Below are 23,040 nucleotides of genomic sequence, written 5' to 3' on the forward strand. Positions count from 1 at the left end.
GCGCTCACTATTCTGCTGGTGCAGTCACTGTGTGCATACATTACATTACTTATCCTGTATTATACTCCAGAGCTGCGCTCACTATTCTGCTGGTACAGTCACTGTGTACATACATTACATTACTTATCCTGTATTATACCCCAGAGCTGCGCTCACTATTCTGCTGGTACAGTCACTGTGTGCATACATTACATTACTTACCCTGTATTATACACCAGAGCTGCGCTCACTATTCTGCTGGTACAGTCACTGTGTACATATATTACATTACTTATCCTGTATTATACTCCAGAGCTGCGCTCACTATTCTGCTGGTGCAGTCACTGTGTACATACATTACATTACTTATCCTGTATTATACCCCAGAGCTGCGCTCACTATTCTGCTGGTACAGTCACTGTGTACATACATTACATTACTTATCCTGTATTATACACCAGAGCTGCGCTCACTATTCTGCTGGTGCAGTCACTATATACATACATTACATTACTTATCCTGTATTATACTCCAGAGCTGCGCTCACTATTCTGCTGGTGCAGTCACTGTATACATACATTACATTACTTATCCTGTATTATACTCCAGAGCTGCGCTCACTATTCTGCTGGTACAGTCACTGTGTGCATACATTACATTACTTATCCTGTATTATACTCCGGAGCTGCGCTCACTATTCTGCTGGTACAGTCACTGTGTACATACATTACATTACTTATCCTGTATTATACTCCAGAGCTGCACTCACTATTCTGCTGGTGCAGTCACTGTGTACATACATTACATTACTTATCCTGTATTATACCCCAGAGCTGCGCTCACTATTCTGCTGGTACAGTCACTGTGTACATACATTACATTACTTATCCTGTATTATACTCCAGAGCTGCGCTCACTATTCTGCTGGTGCAGTCACTGTGTACATACATTACATTACTTATCCTGTATTATACTCCAGAACTGCGCTGACTATTCTGCTGGTACAGTCACTGTGTACATACATTACATTACTTATCCTGTATTATACTCCAGAGCTGCGCTCACTATTCTGCTGGTGCAGTCACTGTGTACATAGATTACATTACTTATCCTGTATTATACTCCAGAGCTGCGCTCACTATTCTGCTGGTGCAGTCACTGTGTACATACATTACATTACTTATCCTGTATTATACTCCATAGCTGTGCTCACTATTCTGCTGGTACAGTCACTGTGTACATACATTACATTACTTATCCTGTATTATACTCCAGAGCTGCGCTCACTATTCTGCTGGTGCAGTCACTGTGTACATACATTACATTACTTATCCTGTATTATACTCCAGAGCTGCGCTCACTATTCTGCTGGTGCAGTCACTGTGTACATACATTACATTACTTATCCTGTATTATACTCCAGAGCTGCGCTCACTATTCTGCTGGTGCAGTCACTGTATACATACATTACATTACTTATCCTGTATTATACTCCAGAGCTGCGCTCATTATTCTGCTGGTACAGTCACTGTGTACATACATTACATTACTTATCCTGTATTATACTCCAGAGCTGCGCTCACTATTCTGCTGGTACAGTCACTGTGTACATACATTACTTATCCTGTATTATACTCCAGAGCTGCGCTCACTATTCTGCTGGTGCAGTCACTGTGTACATACATTACATTACTTATCCTGTATTATACTCCAGAGCTGCGCTCACTATTCTGCTGGTGCAGTCACTGTGTACATACATTACATTACTTATCCTGTATTATACTCCAGAGCTGCGCTCACTATTCTGCTGGTACATACATTACATTACTTATCCTGTATTAAACTCCGGAGCTGCGCTCATTATTCTGCTGGTGCAGTCACTGTGTGCATACATTACATTACTTATCCTGTATTATACTCCAGAGCTGCGCTCACTATTCTGCTGGTACAGTCACTGTGTGCATACATTACATTACTTACCCTGTATTATACACCAGAGCTGCGCTCACTATTCTGCTGGTACAGTCACTGTGTACATATATTACATTACTTATCCTGTATTATACTCCAGAGCTGCGCTCACTATTCTGCTGGTGCAGTCACTGTGTACATACATTACATTACTTATCCTGTATTATACCCCAGAGCTGCGCTCACTATTCTGCTGGTACAGTCACTGTGTGCATACATTACATTACTTATCCTGTATTATACTCCAGAGCTGCGCTCACTATTCTGCTGGTGCAGTCACTGTAAACATACATTACATTACTTATCCTGTATTATACTCCAGAGCTGCGCTCATTATTCTGCTGGTACAGTCACTGTGTACATACATTACATTACTTATCCTGTATTATACTCCAGAGCTGCGCTCACTATTCTGCTGGTACAGTCACTGTGTACATACATTACTTATCCTGTATTATACTCCAGAGCTGCGCTCACTATTCTGCTGGTGCAGTCACTGTGTACATACATTACATTACTTATCCTGTATTATACTCCAGAGCTGCGCTCACTATTCTGCTGGTACATACATTACATTACTTATCCTGTATTAAACTCCGGAGCTGCGCTCACTATTCTGCTGGTGCAGTCACTGTGTGCATACATTACATTACTTATCCTGTATTATATTCCAGAGCTGCGCTCACTATTCTGCTGGTACAGTCACTGTGTACATACATTACATTACTTATCCTGTATTATACCCCAGAGCTGCGCTCACTATTCTGCTGGTACAGTCACTGTGTGCATACATTACATTACTTACCCTGTATTATACACCAGAGCTGCGCTCACTATTCTGCTGGTACAGTCACTGTGTACATATATTACATTACTTATCCTGTATTATACTCCAGAGCTGCGCTCACTATTCTGCTGGTGCAGTCACTGTGTACATACATTACATTACTTATCCTGTATTATACCCCAGAGCTGCGCTCACTATTCTGCTGGTACAGTCACTGTGTGCATACATTACATTACTTATCCTGTATTATACTCCAGAGCTGCGCTCACTATTCTGCTGGTGCAGTCACTGTATACATACATTACATTACTTATCCTGTATTATACTCCAGAGCTGCGCTCACTATTCTGCTGGTACAGTCACTGTGTACATACATTACATCACTTATTCTGTATTATACTCCAGAGCTGCGCTCACTATTCTGCTGGTGCAGTCACTGTATACATACATTACATTACTTATCCTGTATTATACTCCAGAGCTGCGCTCACTATTCTGCTGGTACAGTCACTGTGTACATACATTACATTACTTATCCTGTATTATACTCCAGAGCTGCGCTCACTATTCTGCTGGTGCAGTCACTGTGTACATACATTACATTACTTATCCTGTATTATACTCCAGAGCTGCGCTCACTATTCTGCTGGTGCAGTCACTGTATACATACATTACATTACTTATCCTGTATTATACTCCAGAGCTGCGCTCATTATTCTGCTGGTACAGTCACTGTGTACATACATTACTTATCCTGTATTATACTCCAGAGCTGCGCTCACTATTCTGCTGGTGCAGTCACTGTGTACATACATTACATTACTTATCCTGTATTATACTCCAGAGCTGCGCTCACTATTCTGCTGGTACAGTCACTGTGTACATACATTACTTATCCTGTATTATACTCCAGAGCTGCGCTCACTATTCTGCTGGTGCAGTCACTGTATACATACATTACATTACTTATCCTGTATTATACTCCAGAGCTGCGCTCACTATTCTGCTGGTACAGTCACTGTGTACATACATTACATTACTTATCCTGTATTATACCCCAGAGCTGCGCTCACTATTCTGCTGGTACAGTCACTGTGTACATACATTACATTACTTATCCTGTATTATACTCCAGAGCTGCGCTCACTATTCTGCTGGTGCAGTCACTGTGTACATACATTACATTACTTATCCTGTATTATAATCCAGAGCTGCGCTCACTATTCTGCTGGTACAGTCACTGTGTACATTCATTACATTACATATCCTGTATTATACTCCAGAGCTGTGCTCACTATTCTGCTGGTACAGTCACTGTGTACATACATTACATTACTTATCCTGTATTATACTCCAGAGCTGCGCTCACTATTCTGCTGGTGCAGTCACTGTGTACATACATTACATTACTTATCCTGTATTATACTCCGGAGCTGCGCTCACTATTCTGCTGGTGCAGTCACTCTGTGCATACATTACATTACTTATCCTGTATTATACTCCAGAGCTGCGCTCACTATTCTGCTGGTACAGTCACTGTGTGCATACATTACATTACATACCCTGTATTATACACCAGAGCTGCGCTCACTATTCTGCTGGTACAGTCACTGTGTACATATATTACATTACTTATCCTGTATTATACTCCAGAGCTGCGCTCACTATTCTGCTGGTGCAGTCACTGTGTACATACATTACATTACTTATCCTGTATTATACCCCAGAGCTGCGCTCACTATTCTGCTGGTACAGTCACTGTGTGCATACATTACATTACTTACCCTGTATTATACACCAGAGCTGCGCTCACTATTCTGCTGGTACAGTCACTGTGTACATACATTACATTACTTCTCCTGTATTATACTCCAGAGCTGCGCTGACTATTCTGCTGGTACAGTCACTGTGTGCATACATTACATTACTTATCCTGTATTATACTCCAGAGCTGTGCTCACTATTCTGCTGGTGCAGTCACTGTGTACATACATTACATTACCTATCCTGTATTATACTCCAGAGCTGCGCTCACTATTCTGCTGGTACAGTCACTGTGTACATACATTACATTACTTATCCTGTATTATACTCCAGAGCTGCGCTCACTATTCTGCTGGTGCAGTCACTGTGTACATACATTACATTACTTATCCTGTATTATACTCCAGAGCTGCGCTCACTATTCTGCTGGTACAGTCACTGTGTACATACATTACATTACTTATCCTGTATTATACTCCAGAGCTGCCGCTCACTATTCTGCTGGTGCAGTCACTGTGCACATTCATTACATACTTATACTGTATTATACTCCAGATCTGCGCTCACTATTCTGTTGGTGAAGTCACTGCTGTACATACATTACATTACTATCCTGTATTATACTCCAGAGCTGCGCTCACTATTCTGCTGGTGGCAGTCACTGTGTACATACATTACATTACTTATCCTGTATTATACTCAGAGCTGCGCTCACTATTCTGCTGTGCAGTCACTGTGTACATACATTACATTACTTATCCTGTATTATACTCAGAGCTGCTCTCACTATTCTGCCTGGTGCAGTCACTGCTATACATACATTACATTACTTATCCTGTATTATTCTCCAGAGGCTGTGCTCACTATTCTGCTGGTACAGTCACTGTGTACATACATTACATTACTTATCCTGTCTTATACCCCAGAGCTGCGCTCACTATTCTGCTGGTACAGTCACTGTGTACATAATTACATTACTTATCTGTATTATACTCAGAGCTGCGCTCACTATTCTGCTGGTACATACATTACATTACTTATCCTGTATTATACTCAGAGCTGCGCTCACTATTATGCTGGTACATACATTACATTACTTATCCTGTATTATACTCCAGAGCTGCGCTCACTATTCTGCTGGTACATACATTACATTACTTATCCTGTATTATACTCCAGAGCTGCGCTCACTATTATGCTGGTACAATACATTACATTACTTATCCTGTATTATACTCAGAGCTGCGCTCACTATTCTGCTGGTGCAGTCACTGTGTACATACATTACCATTACTTATCCTGTATTATACTCCAGAGCTGCGCTCACTATTCTGCTGGTACATACATTACATTACTATCCTGTATTATACTCCAGAGCTGCAACTCACTATTTGCTTGCTGGTGTAGTCACTGTGTACATACATTACATTACTTTATCCTGTATTATACTCCAGAGCTGCGCTCATTATTCTGCTGGTACAGTCACTGTGTACATACATTACATTACTTATCTGTATTATACTCCAGAGCTGCGCTCACTATTCTGCTGGTACAGTCACTGTGTACATACATTACTTATCCTGTAGTATACTCAGAGCTGCGCTCACTAGATTCTGCTGGTGCAGTCACTGTAATACATACATTAACATTACTTATCCTGTATTATACTCCAGAGATGCGGCTTACTATTCTAGCTGGTACAGTCACTGTGTTACATACATTACATTACTTACTCTGTAATTATACCCCAGAGCTGCGCTCACTATTCTGTCTGGTGCAGTCACTGTATACATACATTACATTACTTATCCTGTATTATACTCCAGAGCTGCGCTCACTATTCTGCTGGTACATACATTACATTACTTATCCTGTATTACACTCCAGAGCTGCGCTCACTATTCTGCTGGTGCAGTCACTGTGTACATACATTACATTACTTATCCGGTATTATACCCCAGAGCTGCGCTCACTATTCTGCTGGTACAGTCACTGTGTACATACATTACTTATCCTGTATTATACTCCAGAGCTGCGCTCACTATTCTGCTGGTACATACATTACATTACTTATCCTGTATTATACTCCAGAGCTGCGCTCACTATTCTGCTGGTGCAGTCACTGTGTACATACATTACATTACTTATCCTGTATTATACTCCAGAGCTGCGCTCACTATTCTGCTGGTGCAGTCACTGTGTACATACATTACATTACTTATCCTGTATTATACCCCAGAGCTGCGCTCACTATTCTGCTGGTACAGTCACTGTGTACATACATTACTTATCCTGTATTATACTCCAGAGCTGCGCTCGCTATTCTGCTGGTGCAGTCACTGTATACATACATTACATTACTTATCCTGTATTATACTCCAGAGCTGCGGTCACTATTCTGCTGGTACAGTCACTGTGTACATACATTACATTACTTATCCTGTATTATACTCCAGAGCTGCGCTCACTATTCTGCTGGTGCAGTCACTGTGTACATACATTACATTACTTATCCTGTATTATACTCCAGAGCTGCGCTCACTATTCTGCTGGTACATACATTACATTACTTATCCTGTATTATACTCCAGAGCTGCGCTCACTATTCTGCTGGTGCAGTCACTGTGTACATACATTACATTACTTATCCTGTATTATACTCCAGAGCTGCGCTCACTATTCTGCTGGTGCAGTCACTGTGTACATACATTACATTACTTATCCTGTATTATACTCCAGAGCTGCGCTCACTATTCTGCTGGTACATACATTACATTACTTATCCTGTATTAAACTCCGGAGCTGCGCTCACTATTCTGCTGGTGCAGTCACTGTGTGCATACATTACATTACTTATCCTGTATTATACTCCAGAGCTGCGCTCACTATTCTGCTGGTATAGTCACTGTGTGCATACATTACATTACTTACCCTGTATTATACACCAGAGCTGTGCTCACTATTCTGCTGGTACAGTCACTGTGTACATATATTACATTACTTATCCTGTATTATACTCCAGAGCTGCGCTCACTATTCTGCTGGTGCAGTCACTGTGTACATGCATTACATTACTTATCCTGTATTATACCCCAGAGCTGCGCTCACTATTCTGCTGGTACAGTCACTGTGTGCATACATTACATTACTTATCCTGTATTATACTCCAGAGCTGCGCTCACTATTCTGCTGGTGCAGTCACTGTATACATACATTACATTACTTATCCTGTATTATACTCCAGAGCTGCGCTCACTATTCTGCTGGTACAGTCACTGTGTACATACATTACATCACTTATCCTGTATTATACTCCAGAGCTGCGCTCACTATTCTGCTGGTGCAGTCACTGTGTACATACATTACATTACTTATCCTGTATTATACTCCAGAGCTGCGCTCACTATTCTGCTGGTGCAGTCACTGTATACATACATTACATTACTTATCCTGTATTATACTCCAGAGCTGCGCTCATTATTCTGCTGGTACAGTCACTGTGTACATACATTACATTACTTATCCTGTATTATACTCCAGAGCTGCGCTCACTATTCTGCTGGTACAGTCACTGTGTACATACATTACTTATCCTGTATTATACTCCAGAGCTGCGCTCATTATTCTGCTGGTACAGTCACTGTGTACATACATTACATTACTTATCCTGTATTATACTCCAGAGCTGCGCTCACTATTCTGCTGGTACAGTCACTGTGTACATACATTACTTATCCTGTATTATACCCCAGAGTTGCGCTCACTATTCTGCTGGTACAGTCACTGTGTACATACATTACATTACTTATCCTGTATTATACTCCAGAGCTGCGCTCACTATTCTGCTGGTGCAGTCACTGTGTACATACATTACATTACTTATCCTGTATTATACTCCAGAGCTGCGCTCACTATTCTGCTGGTACATACATTACATTACTTATCCTGTATTATACTCCAGAGCTGCGCTCACTATTCTGCTGGTGCAGTCACTGTGTACATACATTACATTACTTATCCTGTATTATACTCCAGAGCTGCGCTCACTATTCTGCTGGTACATACATTACATTACTTATCCTGTATTATACTCCAGAGCTGCGCTCACTATTCTGCTGGTGCAGTCACTGTGTACATACATTACATTACTTATCCTGTATTATACCCCAGAGCTGCGCTCACTATTCTGCTGGTACAGTCACTGTGTACATACATTACTTATCCTGTATTATATTCCAGAGCTGCGCTCACTATTCTGCTGGGGCAGTCACTGTATACATACATTACATTACTTATCCTGTATTATACTCCAGATCTGCGCTCACTATTCTGCTGGTACAGTCACTGTGTACATACATTACATTACTTATCCTGTATTATACCCCAGAGCTGCGCTCACTATTCTGCTGGTGCAGTCACTGTGTACATACATTACATTACTTATCCTGTATTATACTCCAGAACTGCGCTCAATATTCTGCTGGTGCAGTCACTGTATACATACATTACATTACTTATCCTGTATTATACTCCAGAGCTGCGCTCACTATTCTGCTGGTACATACATTACATTACTTATCCTGTATTATACTCCAGAGCTGCGCTCACTATTATGCTGGTACATACATTACATTACTTATCCTATATTATACTCCAGAGCTGCGCTCACTATTCTGCTGGTACATACATTACATTACTTATCCTGTATTATACTCCAGAGCTGCGCTCACTATTCTGCTGGTGTAGTCACTGTGTACATACATTACATTACTTTTCCTGTATTATACTCCAGAGCTGCGCTCACTATTCTGCTGGTGCAGTCACTGTATACATACATTACATTACTTATCCTGTATTATACTCCAGAGCTGCGCTCATTATTCTGCTGGTACAGTCACTGTGTACATACATTACATTACTTATCCTGTATTATACTCCAGAGCTGCGCTCACTATTCTGCTGGTACAGTCACTGTGTACATACATTACTTATCCTGTATTATACTCCAGAGCTGCGCTCATTATTCTGCTGGTACAGTCACTGTGTACATACATTACATTACTTATCCTGTATTATACTCCAGAGATGCGCTTACTATTCTGCTGGTACAGTCACTGTGTACATACATTACATTACTTATCCTGTATTATACCCCAGAGCTGCGCTCACTATTCTGCTGGTGCAGTCACTGTGTACATACATTACATTACTTATCCTGTATTATACTCCAGAGCTGCGCTCACTATTCTGCTGGTACATACATTACATTACTTATCCTGTATTACACTCCAGAGCTGCGCTCACTATTCTGCTGGTGCAGTCACTGTGTACATACATTACATTACTTATCCTGTATTATACCCCAGAGCTGCGCTCACTATTCTGCTGGTACAGTCACTGTGTACATACATTACTTATCCTGTATTATACTCCAGAGCTGCGCTCACTATTCTGCTGGTACATACATTACATTACTTATCCTGTATTATACTCCAGAGCTGCGCTCACTATTCTGCTGGTGCAGTCACTGTGTACATACATTACATTACTTATCCTGTATTATACTCCAGAGCTGCGCTCACTATTCTGCTGGTGCAGTCACTGTGTACATACATTACATTACTTATCCTGTATTATACCCCAGAGCTGCGCTCACTATTCTGCTGGTACAGTCACTGTGTACATACATTACTTATCCTGTATTATACTCCAGAGCTGCGCTCGCTATTCTGCTGGTGCAGTCACTGTGTACATACATTACATTACTTATCCTGTATTATACTCCAGAGCTGCGCTCACTATTCTGCTGGTACAGTCACTGTGTACATACATTACATTACTTATCCTGTATTATACTCCAGAGCTGCGCTCACTATTCTGCTGGTGCAGTCACTGTGTACATACATTACATTACTTATCCTGTATTATACTCCAGAGCTGCGCTCACTATTCTGCTGGTGCAGTCACTGTGTACATACATTACATTACTTATCCTGTATTATACCCCAGAGCTGCGCTCACTATTCTGCTGGTACAGTCACTGTGTACATACATTACTTATCCTGTATTATACTCCAGAGCTGCGCTCACTATTCTGCTGGGGCAGTCACTGTATACATACATTACATTACTTATCCTGTATTATACTCCAGAGCTGCGCTCACTATTCTGCTGGTGCAGTCACTGTGTACATACATTACATTACTTATCCTGTATTATACTCCAGAGCTGCGCTCACTATTCTGCTGGTGCAGTCACTGTGTACATACATTACATTACTTATCCTGTATTATACTCCAGAGCTGCGCTCACTATTCTGCTGGTACATACATTACATTACTTATCCTGTATTATACTCCAGAGCTGCGCTCACTATTCTGCTGGTGCAGTCACTGTGTACATACATTACATTACTTATCCTGTATTATACTCCAGAGCTGCGCTCACTATTCTGCTGGTGCAGTCACTGTGTACATACATTACATTACTTATCCTGTATTATACTCCAGAGCTGCGCTCACTATTCTGCTGGTACAGTCACTGTGTACATACATTACATTACTTATCCTGTATTATACTCCAGAGCTGCGCCCACTATTCTGCTGGTACAGTCACTGTGTACATACATTACATTACTTATCCTGTATTATACTGCAGAGCTGCGCTCACTATTCTGCTGGTGCAGTCACTGTGTACATACATTATATTACTTATCCTGTATTATACTCCAGAGCTGCGCTCACTATTCTGCTGGTACATACATTACATTACTTATCCTGTATAATACTCCAGAGCTGCGCTCACTATTCTGCTGGTGCAGTCACTGTGTACATACATTACATTACTTATCCTGTATTATACCCCAGAGCTGCGCTCACTATTCTGCTGGTACAGTCACTGTGTACATACATTACTTATCCTGTATTATACTCCAGAGCTGCGCTCACTATTCTGCTGGGGCAGTCACTGTATACATACATTACATTACTTATCCTGTATTATACTCCAGATCTGCGCTCACTATTCTGCTGGTACAGTCACTGTGTACATACATTACATTACTTATCCTGTATTATACTCCAGAGCTGCGGTCACTATTCTGCTGGTACAGTCACTGTGTACATACATTACATTACTTATCCTGTATTATACTCCAGAGCTGCGCTCACTATTCTGCTGGTGCAGTCACTGTGTACATACATTACATTACTTATCCTGTATTATACTCCAGAGCTGCGCTCACTATTCTGCTGGTACATAAATTACATTACTTATCTTGTATTATACTCTAGAGCTGCGCTCACTATTCTGCTGGTGCAGTCACTGTGTACATACATTACATTACTTATCCTGTATTATACTCCAGAGCTGCGCTCACTATTCTGCTGGTGCAGTCACTGTGTACATACATTACATTACTTATCCTGTATTATACCCCAGAGCTGCGCTCACTATTCTGCTGGTACAGTCACTGTGTACATACATTACTTATCCTGTATTATACTCCAGAGCTGCGCTCGCTATTCTGCTGGTGCAGTCACTGTGTACATACATTACATTACTTATCCTGTATTATACTCCAGAGCTGCGGTCACTATTCTGCTGGTACAGTCACTGTGTACATACATTACATTACTTATCCTGTATTATACTCCAGAGCTGCGCTCACTATTCTGCTGGTGCAGTCACTGTGTACATACATTACATTACTTATCCTGTATTATACTCCAGAGCTGCGCTCACTATTCTGCTGGTACATACATTACATTACTTATCCTGTATTATACTCCAGAGTTGCGCTCACTATTCTGCTGGTGCAGTCACTGTGTACATACATTACATTACTTATCCTGTATTATACCCCAGAGCTGCGCTCACTATTCTGCAGGTACAGTCACTGTGTACATACATTACTTATCCTGTATTATACTCCAGAGCTGCGCTCACTATTCTGCTGGGGCAGTCACTGTATACATACATTACATTACTTATCCTGTATTATACTCCAGAGCTGCGCTCACTATTCTGCTGGTGCAGTCACTGTGTACATACATTACATTACTTATCCTGTATTATACTCCAGAGCTGCGCTCACTATTCTGCTGGTGCAGTCACTGTGTACATACATTACATTACTTATCCTGTATTATACTCCAGAGCTGCGCTCACTATTCTGCTGGTACATACATTACATTACTTATCCTGTATAATACTCCAGAGCTGCGCTCACTATTCTGCTGGTGCAGTCACTGTGTACATACATTACATTACTTATCCTGTATTATACTCCAGAGCTGCGCTCACTATTCTGCTGGTGCAGTCTCTGTGTACATACATTACATTACTTATCCTGTATTATACTCCAGAGCTGCGCTCACTATTCTGCTGGTACAGTCACTGTGTACATACATTACATTACTTATCCTGTATTATACCCCAGAGCTGCGCTCACTATTCTGCTGGTACAGTCACTGTGTACATACATTACTTATCCTGTATTATACTCCAGAGCTGCGCTCACTATTCTGCTGGGGCAGTCACTGTATACATACATTACATTACTTATCCTGTATTATACTCCAGAGCTGCGCTCACTATTCTGCTGGTGCAGTCACTGTATACATACATTACATTACTTATCCTGTATTATACTCCAGAGCTGCGCTCACTATTCTGCTGGTACATACATTACATTACTTATCCTGTATTACACTCCAGAGCTGCGCTCACTATTCTGCTGGTGCAGTCACTGTGTACATACATTACATTACTTATCCTGTATTATACTCCAGAGCTGCGCTCACTATTCTGCTGGTACATACATTACATTACTTATCCTGTATTATACTCCAGAGCTGCGCTCACTATTCTGCTGGTGCAGTCACTGTGTACATACATTACATTACTTATCCTGTATTATACTCCAGAGCTGCGCTCACTATTCTGCTGGTGCAGTCACTGTGTACATACATTACATTACTTATCCTGTATTATACCCCAGAGCTGCGCTCACTATTCTGCTGGTATAGTCACTGTGTACATACATTACTTATCCTGTATTATACTCCAGAGCTGTGCTCGCTATTCTGCTGGTGCAGTCACTGTATACATACATTACATTACTTATCCTGTATTATACTCCAGAGCTGCGCTCACTATTCTGCTGGTACAGTCACTGTGTACATACATTACATTACTTATCCTGTATTATACTCCAGAGCTGCGCTCACTATTCTGCTGGTGCAGTCACTGTGTACATACATTACATTACTTATCCTGTATTATACTCCAGAGCTGCGCTCACTATTCTGCTGGTGCAGTCACTATGTACATACATTACATTACTTATCCTGTATTATACCCCAGAGCTGCGCTCACTATTCTGCTGGTACAGTCACTGTGTACATACATTACTTATCCTGTATTATACTCCAGAGCTGCGCTCACTATTCTGCTGGGGCAGTCACTGTATACATACATTACATTACTTATCCTGTATTATACTCCAGAGCTGCGCTCACTATTCTGCTGGTGCAGTCACTGTGTACATACATTACATTACTTATCCTGTATTATACTCCAGAGCTGCGCTCACTATTCTGCTGGTGCAGTCACTGTGTACATACATTACATTACTTATCCTGTATTATACTCCAGAGCTGCGCTCACTATTCTGCTGGTACATACATTACATTACTTATCCTGTATAATACTCCAGAGCTGCGCTCACTATTCTGCTGGTGCAGTCACTGTGTACATACATTACATTACTTATCCTGTATTATACTCCAGAGCTGCGCTCACTATTCTGCTGGTGCAGTCTCTGTGTACATACATTACATTACTTATCCTGTATTATACTCCAGAGCTGCGCTCACTATTCTGCTGGTACAGTCACTGTGTACATACATTACATTACTTATCCTGTATTATACCCCAGAGCTGCGCTCACTATTCTGCTGGTACAGTCACTGTGTACATACATTACTTATCCTGTATTATACTCCAGAGCTGCGCTCACTATTCTGCTGGGGCAGTCACTGTATACATACATTACATTACTTATCCTGTATTATACTCCAGAGCTGCGCTCACTATTCTGCTGGTGCAGTCACTGTATACATACATTACATTACTTATCCTGTATTATACTCCAGAGCTGCGCTCACTATTCTGCTGGTACATACATTACATTACTTATCCTGTATTACACTCCAGAGCTGCGCTCACTATTCTGCTGGTGCAGTCACTGTGTACATACATTACATTACTTATCCTGTATTATACTCCAGAGCTGCGCTCACTATTCTGCTGGTACATACATTACATTACTTATCCTGTATTATACTCCAGAGCTGCGCTCACTATTCTGCTGGTGCAGTCACTGTGTACATACATTACATTACTTATCCTGTATTATACTCCAGAGCTGCGCTCACTATTCTGCTGGTGCAGTCACTGTGTACATACATTACATTACTTATCCTGTATTATACCCCAGAGCTGCGCTCACTATTCTGCTGGTATAGTCACTGTGTACATACATTACTTATCCTGTATTATACTCCAGAGCTGTGCTCGCTATTCTGCTGGTGCAGTCACTGTATACATACATTACATTACTTATCCTGTATTATACTCCAGAGCTGCGCTCACTATTCTGCTGGTACAGTCACTGTGTACATACATTACATTACTTATCCTGTATTATACTCCAGAGCTGCGCTCACTATTCTGCTGGTGCAGTCACTGTGTACATACATTACATTACTTATCCTGTATTATACTCCAGAGCTGCGCTCACTATTCTGCTGGTGCAGTCACTATGTACATACATTACATTACTTATCCTGTATTATACCCCAGAGCTGCGCTCACTATTCTGCTGGTACAGTCACTGTGTACATACATTACTTATCCTGTATTATACTCCAGAGCTGCGCTCACTATTCTGCTGGGGCAGTCACTGTATACATACATTACATTACTTATCCTGTATTATACTCCAGAGCTGCGCTCACTATTCTGCTGGTGCAGTCACTGTGTACATACATTACATTACTTATCCTGTATTATACTCCAGAGCTGCGCTCACTATTCTGCTGGTGCAGTCACTGTGTACATACATTACATTACTTATCCTGTATTATACTCCAGAGCTGCGCTCACTATTCTGCTGGTACATACATTACATTACTTATCCTGTATTATACTCCAGAGCTGCGCTCACTATTCTGCTGGTGCAGTCACTGTGTACATACATTACATTACTTATCCTGTATTATACTCCAGAGCTGCGCTCACTATTCTGCTGGTGCAGTCACTGTGTACATACATTACATTACTTATCCTGTATTATACTCCAGAGCTGCGCTCACTATTCTGCTGGTACAGTCACTGTGTACATACATTACATTACTTATCCTGTATTATACTCCAGAGCTGCGCCCACTATTCTGCTGGTACAGTCACTGTGTACATACATTACATTACTTATCCTGTATTATACTGCAGAGCTGCGCTCACTATTCTGCTGGTGCAGTCACTGTGTACATACATTATATTACTTATCCTGTATTATACTCCAGAGCTGCGCTCACTATTCTGCTGGTACATACATTACATTACTTATCCTGTATAATACTCCAGAGCTGCGCTCACTATTCTGCTGGTGCAGTCACTGTGTACATACATTACATTACTTATCCTGTATTATACCCCAGAGCTGCGCTCACTATTCTGCTGGTACAGTCACTGTGTACATACATTACTTATCCTGTATTATACTCCAGATCTGCGCTCACTATTCTGCTGGTACAGTCACTGTGTACATACATTACATTACTTATCCTGTATTATACTCCAGAGCTGCGGTCACTATTCTGCTGGTACAGTCACTGTGTACATACATTACATTACTTATCCTGTATTATACTCCAGAGCTGCGCTCACTATTCTGCTGGTGCAGTCACTGTGTACATACATTACATTACTTATCCTGTAGTATACTCCAGAGCTGCGCCCAGTATTCTGCTGGTACAGTCACTGTGTACATACATTACATTACTTATCCTGTATTATACTGCAGAGCTGCGCTCACTATTCTGCTGGTACAGTCACTGTGTACATACATTACATTACTTATCCTGTATTATACTCCAGAGCAGCGCTCACTATTCTGCTGGTGCAGTCACTGTGTACATACATTACATTACTTATCCTGTATTATACTCCAGAGCTGCGCTCACTATTCTGCTGGTACATAAATTACATTACTTATCTTGTATTATACTCCAGAGCTGCGCTCACTATTCTGCTGGTGCAGTCACTGTGTACATACATTACATTACTTATCCTGTATTATACTCCAGAGCTGCGCTCACTATTCTGCTGGTGCAGTCACTGTGTACATACATTACATTACTTATCCTGTATTATACCCCGGAGCTGCGCTCACTATTCTGCTGGTACAGTCACTGTGTACATACATTACTTATCCTGTATTATACTCCAGAGCTGCGCTCGCTATTCTGCTGGTGCAGTCACTGTATACATACATTACATTACTTATCCTGTATTATACTCCAGAGCTGCGGTCACTATTCTGCTGGTACAGTCACTGTGTACATACATTACATTACTTATCCTGTATTATACTCCAGAGCTGCGCTCACTATTCTGCTGGTGCAGTCACTGTGTACATACATTACATTACTTATCCTGTATTATACTCCAGAGCTGCGCTCACTATTCTGCTGGTACATACATTACATTACTTATCCTGTATTATACTCCAGAGTTGCGCTCACTATTCTGCTGGTGCAGTCACTGTGTACATACATTACATTACTTATCCTGTATTATACCCCAGAGCTGCGCTCACTATTCTGCTGGTACAGTCACTGTGTACATACATTACTTATCCTGTATTATACTCCAGAGCTGCGCTCACTATTCTGCTGGGGCAGTCACTGTATACATACATTACATTACTTATCCTGTATTATACTCCAGAGCTGCGCTCACTATTCTGCTGGTGCAGTCACTGTGTACATACATTACATTACTTATCCTGTATTATACTCCAGAGCTGCGCTCACTATTCTGCTGGTGCAGTCACTGTGTACATACATTACATTACTTATCCTGTATTATACTCCAGAGCTGCGCTCACTATTCTGCTGGTACATACATTACATTACTTATCCTGTATAATACTCCAGAGCTGCGCTCACTATTCTGCTGGTGCAGTCACTGTGTACATACATTACATTACTTATCCTGTATTATACTCCAGAGCTGCGCTCACTATTCTGCTGGTGCAGTCTCTGTGTACATACATTACATTACTTATCCTGTATTATACTCCAGAGCTGCGCTCACTATTCTGCTGGTGCAGTCTCTGTGTACATACATTACATTACTTATCCTGTATTATACTCCAGAGCTGCGCTCACTATTCTGCTGGTACAGTCACTGTGTACATACATTACATTACTTATCCTGTATTATACCCCAGAGCTGCGCTCACTATTCTGCTGGTACAGTCACTGTGTACATACATTACTTATCCTGTATTATACTCCAGAGCTGCGCTCACTATTCTGCTGGGGCAGTCACTGTATACATACATTACATTACTTATCCTGTATTATACTCCAGAGCTGCGCTCACTATTCTGCTGGTGCAGTCACTGTGTACATACATTACATTACTTATCCTGTAGTATACTCCAGAGCTGCGCCCAGTATTCTGCTGGTGCAGTCACTGTGTACATACATTACATTACTTATCCTGTATTATACTGCAGAGCTGCGCTCACTATTCTGCTGGTACAGTCACTGTGTACATACATTACATTACTTATCCTGTATTATACTGCAGAGCTGCGCTCACTATTCTGCTGGTACAGTCACTGTGTACATACATTACATTACTTATCCTGTATTATACTCCAGAGCAGCGCTCACTATTCTGCTGGTGCAGTCACTGTGTACATACATTACATTACTTATCCTGTATTATACTCCAGAGCTGTGCTCACTATTCTGCTGGTGCAGTCACTGTGTACATACATTACATTACTTATCCTGTATTATACTCCAGAGCTGCGCTCACTATTCTGCTGGTGCAGTCACTGTGTACATACATTACATTACCTATCCTGTATTATTCCCCAGAGCTGCGCTCACTATTCTGCTGGTACAGTCACTGTGTACATACATTACATTACTTATCCTGTATTATACTCCAGAGCTGCGCTCACTATTCTGCTGGTGCAGTCTCTGTGTACATACATTACATTACTTATCCTGTATTATACTCCAGAGCTGCGCTCACTATTCTGCTGGTACAGTCACTGTGTACATACATTACATTACTTATCCTGTATTATACCCCAGAGCTGCGCTCACTATTCTGCTGGTACAGTCACTGTGTACATACATTACTTATCCTGTATTATACTCCAGAGCTGCGCTCACTATTCTGCTGGGGCAGTCACTGTATACATACATTACATTACTTATCCTGTATTATACTCCAGAGCTGCGCTCACTATTCTGCTGGTGCAGTCACTGTGTACATACATTACATTACTTATCCTGTAGTATACTCCAGAGCTGCGCCCAGTATTCTGCTGGTGCAGTCACTGTGTACATACATTACATTACTTATCCTGTATTATACTGCAGAGCTGCGCTCACTATTCTGCTGGTACAGTCACTGTGTACATACATTACATTACTTATCCTGTATTATACTGCAGAGCTGCGCTCACTATTCTGCTGGTACAGTCACTGTGTACATACATTACATTACTTATCCTGTATTATACTCCAGAGCAGCGCTCACTATTCTGCTGGTGCAGTCACTGTGTACATACATTACATTACTTATCCTGTATTATACTCCAGAGCTGTGCTCACTATTCTGCTGGTGCAGTCACTGTGTACATACATTACATTACCTATCCTGTATTATACTCCAGAGCTGCGCTCACTATTCTGTTGGTGCAGTCACTGTGTACATACATTACATTACTTATCCTGTATTATACGCCAGAGCTGCGCTCACTATTCTGCTGGTGCAGTCACTGTGTACATAATACATTACATTACTTATCCTGTATTATACTCCAGAGCTGCGCTCACTATTCTGCTGGTACAGTCACTGTGTACATACATTACATTACTTATCCTGTATTATACTCCAGAGCTGCGCTCACTATTCTGCTGGTGCAGTCACTGTGTACATAATACATTACATTACTTATCCTGTATTATACTCCAGAGCTGCGCTCACTATTCTGCTGGTACAGTCACTGTGTACATACATTACATTACTTATCCTGTATTATACTCCAGAGCAGCGCTCACTATTCTGCTGGTGCAGTCACTGTGTACATACATTACATTACTTATCCTGTATTATACTCCAGAGCTGCGCTCACTATTCTGCTGGTGCAGTCACTGTGTACATACATTACATTACTTATCCTGTATTATACTCCAGAGGTGCGCTCACTATTCTGCTGGTACAGTCACTGTGTACATACATTACATTACTTATCCTGTATTATACTCCAGAGCTGCGCTCACTATTCTGCTGGTGCAGTCACTGTGTACATACATTACATTACTTATCCTGTATTATACTCCAGAGGTGCGCTCACTATTCTGCTGGTACAGTCACTGTGTACGTACATTACATTACTTATCCTGTATTATACTCCAGAGCTGCGCTCACTATTCTGCTGTTATGTGGTTTCCTGATATTCCCATACTACAAACCAATGACAGAATGCAGTAAGATTGGTCTTTACCTGTCAGCTCTTCTCTGCTCTGTGTCCGGGTTCTTGTGATGTCACATCTAGAGATATTGGGATCTTTATACGGTGATAAGTGAAAGTGATTCCATTGAAGAGACTTGACCTCTGTGACCTCTATCAGGTGACTTCTGGCTGTATGTGAGTAATACGTCTATTTCTGACCTCCGGATCTCTTAGGATGCATTCACACTGAGTATACGCTGACTGATTCTGAATGTTAAAACACATAGAATCAGCGAGTACAAAGCAGATGCAATTGGTATTAATGTCTTCAGTTATTTTGCTTGCAATGAAAAAACACAAAAGAGAATGGAAAAAAAGTCACATCATTTTACACAAAACTCCAGAACTGGTGCGGACAGAAGTATTGGCGCCCTCAGCCTAATACTTGGTCGCACAACCTTTAGACACAATAACTGCGCACAACCGCTTCCGCTAACCAGCAATGAGTTTCTTACAAGGCTCTGCTGGAATCTTAGACCCTTCTTCTTTGGCTCCTGCTCGCGGTCCCCCCTGAGATGTGAAGGGGGCCTTCTCCAAACTGCCACCAAGAGATCTCTCCCCCTCCCCCTCAGGTGTTCTATGGGATTCAGGGCTGGACTCATTGCTGCCACTTTACAAGTCTCCAGGGCTTTCTCTCACCACCATTTTCTAGTGCTGACCTGAAGTGTGTTTTGGGTCCTTGTCCTGCTGGAAGAGCCCTGACCTCTGAGGGAGACCCGGCTTTCTCACACTGGGCCCTACATGATGCTGCACAATGTGTTGGTCGTCTTCAGACTTCATAATGCCATGCACACGGTCAAGCAGTCCAGTGCCAGAGGCAGCAAAGCCACCCCAAACCATCAGGGACCTCCGCCATGTCTGACTGTAGGGGGCGTCTTCTTCTCTTTTTTCCTGTAATCTCTATGTTGAGGCCTTCTCCTATTTTTGTCTCCTCTGACCAGAGAACATTCTTCCAGAACGGTTTTGGCTTTCTCAGGTAAGTTTTGGCAAACTCCAGCCTGGCTTTTTTCTGTCTCTGGGTAAGAAGTGGGGTCTTCCGGGGTCTCCTACCATACAGTCCCTTCTCATTCAGACGCTGACACTGGATAGTACGGGGTGACACTGTTGTGCCCTCGGACTGCAGGGCAGCTTGGACTTGTTTGGATGTTAGTCGAGGTTCTTTATCCGCCATCCGCACAATCTTGCGGTGAAATCTCTGGTCAATGTTTCTTTTGCGTCCACATCTAGGGAGGTTAGCCACAGGGCCATGGGCTTTACACTTCTTGATGACGCTGCGCACGGTAGACACAGGAACATTCAGGTCTTTGGAGATGGACTTGTAGTCTTGAGATTGCTCAGGCTTCCTCACAATTTTGCTTCTCAAGTCCTCAGACAGTTCTTTGGTCTTCTTTCTTTTCTCCATGCTCAATGTGGTCACACAAGGACACAGGACAGAGGTGGAGTCAACTTTAATCCATTTCACCTGGCTGCAAGTGTGATTTAGTTATTGCCACCACCTGTTAGGTGCCTCAGGTAAGTAACAGGTGCTGTTAATGATACAAATTAGAGAAGCATCACATGATTATCAAACAGTGCCAATACTTTTGTCCACCCCCTTTTTTATGTTTGCTGTGGAATTATATCCAATTTGGCTTTTTGACAATTCTTTTTGTGGTTTTCCATTGAAGACAAATTAAATGAAGAAAATACCAAAGAATTTTTTATCTGGATTATCTGAGAGAATTGCAGGGGGGGGGGGGCGATACTTTTGGCCAACACTGTATATAATGTACACAAAGAGAAGCAGCAGCAGTGCAGAATAGAATTGTCCCGGTACTAGTGGCTCAGGATTAGGAGCCCAGTCATCAGGTAATGTAGAGGGGCTGGAGACAGTACGTGGGTGGCCCAAAGGGGCTGAGGTAATAGTCCAAGAGTAGATGAGTCAGGTAAAAGTCTTGTAGTAATTCAGGCGCTGTATTAGAGCTACAGTGATCTGGCAGGCAGCAGCTGAAGTTCCAAGAAACTAAAGAAGATTTCCAGCAAGGAGTCTCCTCGGTGTCCAGGCTGTATTCAGACTAAACAGAACACGATACAAACACAACAGGAAGTTTGAGTCACATATATATATATATATATATATATATATATATATATATATATATATATATATAGGCAGCCCTATCAGGGGAATACAGGGTGGGGTCCAATCATTAGAAGCAGCTGATGAGCCTCAGGAGTAGGCACCACACAGGAGTCCAATAGGCCGAATAGCTCAGGAAACAAGGAGACACTGGGCAAGACAGCAGGTCACAGGTTCAAATCCTGACAAGAATCTTCTGGTTATTCCAGGGCGCGGTATAATTCCTAATGTATCTATTTAATGCTTTGCTACATTTGTGCAACAAAAGCAGAAAAGACAAATAAATAACAACCTTTTATACCCCACCCAGCAGTAATGGCAGACCTGGGGGCCTTGGTCATGACTGTAGGCGGCGTGACAATGTATCAGCGCCCTGATGGTGGGATAGAGAGGGTTAATGAGCATCTGAGAACCCGGAGCCTCCCGGTACAGCTGGGTGAGCGCTCCTGTCTGTTACTCTATCACCTGCTGATGTTTGCAGATTGTCATTCTCTATAGTGTCCCGCTCCTATAGGGTTATATCCAGGTGACATTATAGCGCTGCTCACTTATTGGGGTTTTCCGTGTAACATTCAGGTGTGAGATGAG

At 41.8% G+C, this 23,040-nt stretch overlaps 1 protein-coding gene across 1 annotated transcript in view; it reads right to left on the minus strand.

Moving 5' to 3' along the window:
* LOC142209054 (guanylate-binding protein 3-like) overlaps positions 1 to 20,347 on the minus strand; it is a 39,879-nt gene extending 19,532 nt beyond the window's left edge. Inside the window, exon 1 of the mRNA XM_075277998.1 lies at positions 20,325 to 20,347. The gene's annotated coding sequence lies outside the window, so the exon portion shown is untranslated. The remainder of the gene's footprint in view (positions 1 to 20,324) is intronic.
* Positions 20,348 to 23,040: the final 2,693 nt, after the last annotated feature.

Source organism: Leptodactylus fuscus, chromosome 6, assembly GCF_031893055.1.
Source record: "Leptodactylus fuscus isolate aLepFus1 chromosome 6, aLepFus1.hap2, whole genome shotgun sequence".
In the NCBI taxonomy this organism is placed as follows: domain Eukaryota; kingdom Metazoa; phylum Chordata; class Amphibia; order Anura; family Leptodactylidae; genus Leptodactylus; species Leptodactylus fuscus.